Raw genomic sequence first — 8,633 nt, forward strand, 5'->3', positions numbered from 1 at the left:
AACTAGCCGACTGCCATTCCTGGGCCTGGCCATGGACGAGAGAAGCCTCCAGCAGATCGGAAGCCAGAGTTTGCGGGCGCCGAGCCAAGCGCGGTGGCTTCCTTCAAGCGCTGTAGCTAGGAAGCCCTTCCCTCGGTGGGTCCCACACTGGTCATTCGGCGGCTCGCGCGCATGCGCCGACCCCGCGGCGTCCTCCCCGGCTCCTTCCCTCCTTCATCCGGGTCCTGGGCGAGCGGGCGCCGTGCGCGTGTCCCGCGGCCGAGCTGCTAATAAAGTTGCGCTGTGGGCAAGCGCAGCTACGGCGCCGGGAGAGCGCGCGCCGGCAGCCCGTGAGTGAACGCGGGGTCCCGGGAGGGGCGGGCGAGCGGGACCGGGGTTGCAGGCTCTGCCCGGACGCGGCTCTGCCCTAGCTGCTGGACTCGGGCCGAGGTGGGGGCGTGCGGCCGCGGGCGGAGCGGAAACCACCCGGGCCTGAGGGGCGGGAGGTAGGCCGAGTCCCGGCCTGCCGGGGTCCAGGCGGGTGGCGATGGTGCGGCCCGTCTGGCTGCGGAGGCCTCGCCTGCCTCGGGGCGTCCCCGGACTGTGGCGGGAGGCGTTCGGGACGCCCTCGCGGGGATCCCCGGCCCCTCTTCTGTCCGGAGGAGCGGTTTGTTCTCACTCTTCCAAGCGCCAGCCTCAGTACACACCCCTGGTAGGATTGCCGAGCTCGGCCGAGCAGCCTGGTCGGCTACACTGCAAAGCCGTCCAGTGGCTTGATGAATCCGTGCCGCCGTCGCTTTGTGTTTCAAAGATAAGGATCTACGCTTATCGGTGGAAATTACACTCTGGGCAGTTGTGACCTGCTGCTGCACTCAGCTGGTAGTTAGACCCGGTTTCTGCCACTTGCCATGCCAGTTTTCATCATTGCAAAGATTTCTTCTACTTTGTGTAAACTTTAGCTGCAAGGAAAACGACTAGCGAGGTCTGTTTGCCTTCACCCTATTCACCCCCTACCGGGGTCCTTCACTTCAGTGTCTACTCATATTCCGGTCTGTCCCCCTCCCCCTCCCTCTTTCCTGCCTTCCCCTTTCAGCTGCTGTTATTACGTGGAGTTTGGAGCCTAAGCTTTGAAAACTCCCATGTGGCGCCTGTCTTAAGTCGGAGCATGCTCAGTAGCCAAAACAGATTTTGGTTGCAAAAAGAACTGGGGCGAGGATAGTCGGTTATTTGGACGTTTGCCCGCTTCCTAACAAAGTGTTCCAATTCTGGTTTGGATGGCATTGGAGAGTGGAGCTGTAGGCCAGCCTAGAGGTGAGGAATGCCTGAACACCCTGGGCCAGATCTCTATCTTGATTGTAGAGACATTGTTTCCTGACCAGCTGGAGGTCTAGAGAGAGACTGGGGGGCCGGGGGTGGGGTGGGGAAGCATTCCTGGCTGCCTGTGCGTTTATATGGGTGTGGCACTCAGTGTATCTTGTTTACCTTATCTTTCTGTGGAAAAAGTTTTGAAGTCTGGTTGGGTTTGTCACATCATGCCTGTTGCCTAGCACCACCAAAAGTGTTCTTATCTAACAGCGAAGACTGGATAGGTGGAAGGTTGTGGGTTGGCCTTACAGAAGTTGAGAGGAAGGGGTACTTGAGTTGCTGTTTTTTAAATTCTTTTTTAAATTCTGTTTTTAAACGGGAGTAGTTAAATTTCCTTAAATTAGAGTACCCGAATTGCCCAGAATGAATTAGTTTTTAACTTTAATTTGAAAGCTGAAAGGTTGAAAACTTAATCCCAATAGATTAGTAACTTTCCAGGCAGTTTAAAGTTGCTGCTAGATGCCAATTTTGTGGGGAAGACAGTACCTAGACATGATGTGAACATTTATTGACCTGAATATTTTTATGCAATTAGTGTGTTCCAGGTTCAATAAATAGGAATTATTTATAGAGCTGAACAAATTATTTTATATTCTTCCTTTTACTGCTACTTTGGTAACTTTTTTCCTGTAAGATGAATCAGAGGTTACAAGAATACGAAACAATTCTGAAGAAACAAGTTAACAAAGGGTAACCTTCGTAAAAGTTGTATTTATTATGTTTAGATTTTTAAAATTTAACCTTTGCATAATTGTCTCTGTAGCATCCTCCATTCTTCCCTCTCTACCTTGCTGCTCCCTCAGTCAGTGTGCCTTTCCTTTTCACATAGCTGCTGTTATCGCATACACTTTACCCGTTTATTTTTGTTAATAAAATCGATTTGTCATTTATGCTTCCATTCCTTTCTGATCACAGCTGAAATAGGCAATAAAAGTTTGATGAACCTTCCCAACTAACTCTCCTCTTAGATTTTAAATTCATCCATATGATATGGTCTAGTTAAAAGGTCTAGTTAAAAGAAGAGAACAGTGAACGGGAAGAGAAAAGAATAAAATATTTTTGTAGGTTCTGTGCAGATTTGGTGGAATTATCTACTTGTCTGGTTCACTGCGTTAGGCGCCACAAAAATGGGTAGATTGATGGGTGTTGCGTTTCTTTCCCCTCTGGCCAAGTCAGTTATTAATTTCAGAGGGAGACAGTGGCAGAATGTTGTTACTAATGAGGTTTGAATCAGATTGACTGGTTATGTAACATGTTGCTGGGAGTATTATTAAAAGTTGCCTTCTGTAGCAAGGTAGAGGCAAGTAAATTCTGCTTACCCTCTTCACTGGGTTTTAATTCTTGGCTGAACCTGAAGGCACATTAGACTATAACCATAATTATACCTGGGCAGCCTGTTTCCTGTTTTCATCATGAACCCAAACATTATGATTTGCAGTGATGATCTTTTTTGTCCCTTGCATTAAGCAGAGGCAGTATCTTTTCGCTTGCTTCTGAAAACAGATTGGTAACTTGGTCAAATCAAAGATACTGGCTTCTTAGTGTTTTGAAGACTAGGCAGTAAAATATCAAACAGTTTTAAATTTCTTTGTAACCTGAAATACTATCTTAAAAAATCTATTTCACACATATTATTTAATTGTAAATTTTAATGTTACCAGTAGTTTGTAGAGTCTTTGAGTAAGAAAGCCCTTTTTGTTTATGACTTACCAGTGTTTATTATTAACCAGACGTATATGTTGATTCAGGCAGTGAGCCACACATTTGGGTGAATTTCATAGCTGACTTGAGTACTCTTTAGGATATAGCTGCCTTTATTCCCCTGGTTTATCAGTCTTCCCTGTTCTCTTTATTTCTAGAGGGTCTATGTTCTTTGTCTCTCTTTTTTTGTGCTTCATACTAAGCACAAAAAAGAGACTGAAATAGTTTCTTTTCTTCAAATGTTACAGGTGCTATATACCCTATGGGTTTGCCAGTGTATTGATAAGGTCAAAGACATTGGAGAAGATTTCCTTTTGTTAGGGACAGTCTTATAAAAGGAAATCTTATAAACAGCCTGGGGGATGATTCTTATTTCTACCGGTCTGGTCTGGATATTTTGGAGAAAAGAATATCTGGGAGGGTGGGACCCAAGAAGACTGCACAGAGATAGTACGCATTCTCCACCAAAGATGATGATGAATGACCTCACAAAGTCTCTCCATGTTTCTTTACACCTTGTTTTTTCTACTTCCAAAGTTAATAGAATAAAAGTAATTGAAATTCTTAGTGCTGGATTATCCAGTTCATTGCCATTACCTAGACCTCTGAATCTGAGAGGTGCATTTACTACTTGGAAGGTTAAGATATAAAATTCTCTTTGAAGAATTGTTAAAAACTAGATTGTTGTTAGGACCAGCTAGTTTTTCAATCTCATATTCTTAATTGTTTCACAACTTTGAAAAGATGGTGTAATTACAGAGTTACTGGGTTTTTCATAAATAATCAGCTAGTTCTAGGCTCTGTAGTTTTTATACTTTTTTGCCTTGGGCACCTAGGTGGGGAGATTTTTGTTCCTTTTCTAGTAGAGAGGTGGTTTTAGTGACTTTTCTTATTGTATCCCTAACTTGGTTGTGATAGTATTTTAGAAGAAAGAATTCTTTATTAGATGGTTCTGTGTGTGCGATACTATAATTGTAATTCACTATTGGAAGACGGTTGTTAAACATTTTGTAGATAGGGTTTGCTCTTGAATTCTTTGGTACACCAGTCTCTGCTTATTATATATATATATATATATATATATATATATATATAATAAATAAAATTTACAGACTGGTGTACTTTTGAAATTTGAAAATGGCCTTATCTGTTGTGAGATTTAACTGGATTTTTCTTTTTGGTTTCCGTGTATGTTGTTTTGTTATTACTGAAAATAATAGTAAGAAAAAAACTAGTGTCACCTTCCCACCTTTCTTTGAGCGTAGCAACTGGAGTCCTGTGAACAGTCTTACACTTTTCAAATTTAACTATGATCTCAGAATATGGCTGGTACTTTCAAGGCAGGTTTTATTCTGTTCACTTCTGTTTTCATGATGTGTTAGGATTTGCCTAGCATCCTATCTGGTAGGCTGTATAACTTGAGATCTAGTTATTTTGGTTTGTGTATTTCCAGGAAAAGGGGGATGCTGCAGAACTTTTTCAAAGCCAGTCTTTTGTTCTCTTTCCCTTTCTTCACATCATTCTGCCCGCTTAGGTGAGTAGGTGACTTGACCTCTGGGGTACACATGAGGTATCTGGAAAACATCTTCATAAAGCATTGGAATATATGTTGTGTACACAAGTTAGCACTTTGTACGCCAGAGACACATTTTATAACGTAATGATTTGGTATCTGCCCTTGATGATTTTATAATTTAAAGGAAAGCACTATAAAGATTGACCAACTCTGTGTCTATTCCTATGCCTACAAGCCTCTACAGGTATACTCAGACACATCTGGCAGCAATGTCAGAAATCTTGCAGGCTCTGACGGTGAGTGATACATCTAGATCAGGCTCTGCTTAATTAGAGGACTTAGAGGAGCAGGCGAGGTTTAAAGAGTGATTAAAAACTGAGAAACAAAAGTCTGGATGTAGGAGATAAAAAAGTAGAGACTTGTGTGGTCACAGAGAGAGACTAGACGAGAGCATTATGGTGTGAGAGGTGTCAGGGATCATGAGTTCAGCTCCTGAATGGCTTTGAAATCTACTGTGAGAACTCTGGATGGCTTTGGATATTGGGAGCCACAATTGGGAAAAGTGGTGATTTAAGTGTTTCTCTAGGAAAATGATTTTTTTTTTTTTTTTTGCGGTACGTGGGCCTCTCACTGCTGTGGCCTCCCCTGTTGCGGAGCACAGGCTACGGATGCGCAGGCTCAGCGGCCATGGCTCACGGGCCCAGCTGCTCCGCGGCATGTGGGATCTTCCCGGACTGGGGCACGAACCCGTGTCCCCTGCATCAGCAGGCGGACTCTCAACCACTATGCCACCAGGGAAGCCCTAGGAAAATGATTTTGATTTTACGATTGTGATTGTATTTCCTCCTCTTTGTAGATGTTCCAATATAGAATAGGATTTCTGAATCTAGGAGAGTTTTGGAGCCAACGTGCTCTTGGTTTTTTTTCTGTTACTTGAGTGTAGTCATGGATGTGGCTTACATGCTTTATAGTAATTGTATACCTAGATCTAGGATTGGTTTGACAGTGGTGGGGGGGTGTCTACTTTTGCTGATACTTGGTGACTAAGGATGATAGAACCACAGGGGTAAGACATTTTTAAAGCTTTACCCCCACCAACCACAAAATGTTATCTTTGAATGTATATAGGCAAGTTACTTTCTCCCATTGCAGATGGTCCTAAGGGCCTTGGTTCTCAAACCTACTGCAGAACCTGGGACGCTTGTTAAAAATATGGGAGGTAGGGCCCTACTCTCAAACCTAATGAATCTGAATTTTGTGGAATGGTTATGAGGAATTTGTTTCTTTAAGACCCCCATCTGTAATTCTTCTGTGTAGGTTTGGCTGAGACGATGGTGGCTTGTGACCCATATGCACATTTATTTGCATGGGTTGATGTGCTCAGGAGATTGCCTTTTGGCTAACAGTGTTGGGTGAAATTTTTGGATTGGTTTGCTTGCCTTTTATTTTGGATTGAAGCAATTAGAGAGATGTCGGAGCAGAAAGTGAAGGAGCTGTTTCTATGAATTTACCTCTGAAGTCTGGGCATGAGCAGTGTGTGTCTATGTGTCTGTCTGTTTGGGGGAGACTGTTGAGGGAAGTTTGTGTGTGCGTTGGTGGCAGGTCGGAGGTTCTATTCAGGTAGTTTGAAGTAAGAACAAGACTTTTGGTTTCTTGACATTAATAAAAATTCATTTGAATGGAAGCCTGGTAAAGTTTAACAGCATTTTATTCATACGCTTAATGTATGTAAAATGTAACTCCCTATCATCCTTTAGCTTCCCTATCAGCCTTTCCCACATCATTTGATGACAAATCCTATTCTTTGGGTAGCCCAGGCTGATGCCTTGGAATCATTATTGACTCCTCCGTTCTCACATTCCCCGTTCTCTTCCATCAGGAAACCTTTTGTCTCCCAAAACATGTGAAATTGTCCATTTCTTACCACCCCACTGCTGTCACCCTGTTCTGAGCCATGATCATCTCTTACCTAAATTGCTTCAACTCTGAACTGATCTCCCTGCTTTTTACCCCTCCTGCCCACCCCTACCCCCATTATTCTTAACATGTGGGCCAGAGTGATTCTTTACAATAATAAAGGTCTGAAAATGTCATGTCTTTACTCAGAGTTCTCAAATGGGTCCACGTTTCATTTACCATAAAAGCCGAAGCTCTTATCATATCCAGCATGGCTCTCTTACCTATTTGACCCCATTCCTTGTTTTCCCCTTCTTGTTTACTTATTCTCAGGCTTCATGGTCTTGCAGTTAACTTGAGTGTGCCAGGCATGCTCCCTCCTTGGGATTTTCACATTGCCTGTTGCCTTTGCCTGTACTAGTTTTCCCCTAGATATCTGCCTGGCTCACTCTTATTTCCTTAAAGTATTGACTCAGTTGGTGCCTTCTCAGAGAGGCTCAGCCCAGCCACCCTATTTAAAATTACACCTCTCCCACAGTGCTCCCCATCCACCTTCCTCTGCTTTATTTTTCTCCATACCATTTTTCACCTAACTATACTGTATCACTTATTTATTGTCTTTTGTCTGTCTCCCTCCACTGGAATGTAAGCTGCATGAGGACAAGGATTTTGGCCCCCTTTATTCACTTGTATATTCCCAGCTCCTAGAATTCTACTTCAATAAATAGACTTTTGAATGAATAACTTGAGTCAATTTAACAAGTTCTCTGAATATGCTTAGTACTGTTTTTTAAAAATTACATTCTAGTGGGAGAGACAAAAATCAAGTAAACCAACGAATAATTACAAATTGGTAGTACAGTGAAGGAAATGAATATAGAATTGGATTAGAGATTAGGGAAAACCTACTTTATATAGAGTTAGATGATCAAGGAAGGTCTCTGGGATGATAGCTAAAGCTGAAGCCTCAGTGATGAGAGAGCTAGAAATTAGTGGTTGGAGCTTGAGGAAAGTGGTCCAGGCAGAGAATGGCATTTGTAAAATCTGTGAGGAATATGTATGGTACAAATGCCATACAGATTCCAGTACAGGAAGATAAATGCTTTTGAAAAATGAATTCTTACTATTATTTATTGGAAGCAGAAAGTATTTGCCCCTAGTTTTTTTTTTTTTTTTTTTTGTGGTATGCGGGCCTCCCTCTGTTGTGGCCTCTCCCGTTGCGGGGCACAGGCTCCGGACGCGCAGGCTCAGCGGCCGTGGCTCACGGGCCCAGCCGCTCCGCGGCATGTGGGATCCTCCCAGACCGGGGCGCAAACCCGGTTCCCCTGCATCGGCAGGCGGACGCGCAACCACTGCGCCACCAGGGAAGCCCCTTGCCCCTAGTTTTTGATTGACTCTTCTTAAATTTCAGCCTCCAAATTTGTATAACCCTAAATATACTGGAGAGAATTCTTTTGAAACAAGAATGACTCTTATAAATCCTCTCTTTAGTAAGAATTTTAGTATAGTTGAGGTACATCTGCACTTTGGTTTTAAAGTAGGTTTTTTCCCCCAACTATACAAGAAATTCATGTTTATTTTACGACGTACAGAATTGCATGAAGCAGAAAGTAAAAAGTACCCTGAACCCCACCTTACCCCCATGGCTAATATCCTTTCAAATGCTTTGTATTCACATTCTCTTTCATTCATTAGACAAATATTTATTGAGCATATATATCACTAGGCCTACAGTGATGAGTGAAACAGATATGGCTCTTCTCATTTACATTCTTGCCAGGTTGTACCGGTAAATGTAAAAACATAGATATGTTAAGTGCTACGAAATAGAGGTAGATGGTGAAGCAGTAAGTGTGTACAATAGGGGAATTTCACCTAGGCAAGGTAGTCTGGGAAGGCTTTCCTGAAGAAGGGATGCTTGAGCTGAAATAGAAGTAAAGTGTGTGTGTGTGTGTGTGTGTGTGTGTGTGTGTGTGTGTGAGAGAGAGAGAGAGAGTGTGTGTGTATGTTTTGTAATGTGATAGATTCTTTTGTAATGCATGATAGCTGTTAATTTTTTTTTTTTTTTTGCGGTACGCGGGCCTCTCACTGCTGTGGCCTCTCCCGTTGCGGAGCACAGGCTCCGGACGCGCAGGCCCAGCGGCCACGGCTCACCGGCCCAGCCGCTCCGCGGCAC

At 43.3% G+C, this 8,633-nt stretch overlaps 1 protein-coding gene across 11 annotated transcripts in view; it reads left to right on the top strand.

Annotated features, from left to right (window-relative positions):
* Window positions 1-221: 221 nt before the first annotated feature.
* The window catches only part of SMAD5 (SMAD family member 5), a 55,597-nt gene continuing 47,185 nt past the window's right edge, over window positions 222-8,633 (top strand). For all 11 annotated transcript variants that reach the window (XR_008618125.1, XR_008618128.1, XR_008618129.1 and 8 more), the window contains exon 1: window positions 222-329. The gene's annotated coding sequence lies outside the window, so the exon portion shown is untranslated. The remainder of the gene's footprint in view (window positions 330-8,633) is intronic.

The sequence above is a fragment of the Physeter macrocephalus genome, chromosome 8 (genome assembly GCF_002837175.3).
Source record: "Physeter macrocephalus isolate SW-GA chromosome 8, ASM283717v5, whole genome shotgun sequence".
NCBI classification, from domain to species: Eukaryota; Metazoa; Chordata; class Mammalia; order Artiodactyla; family Physeteridae; genus Physeter; species Physeter macrocephalus.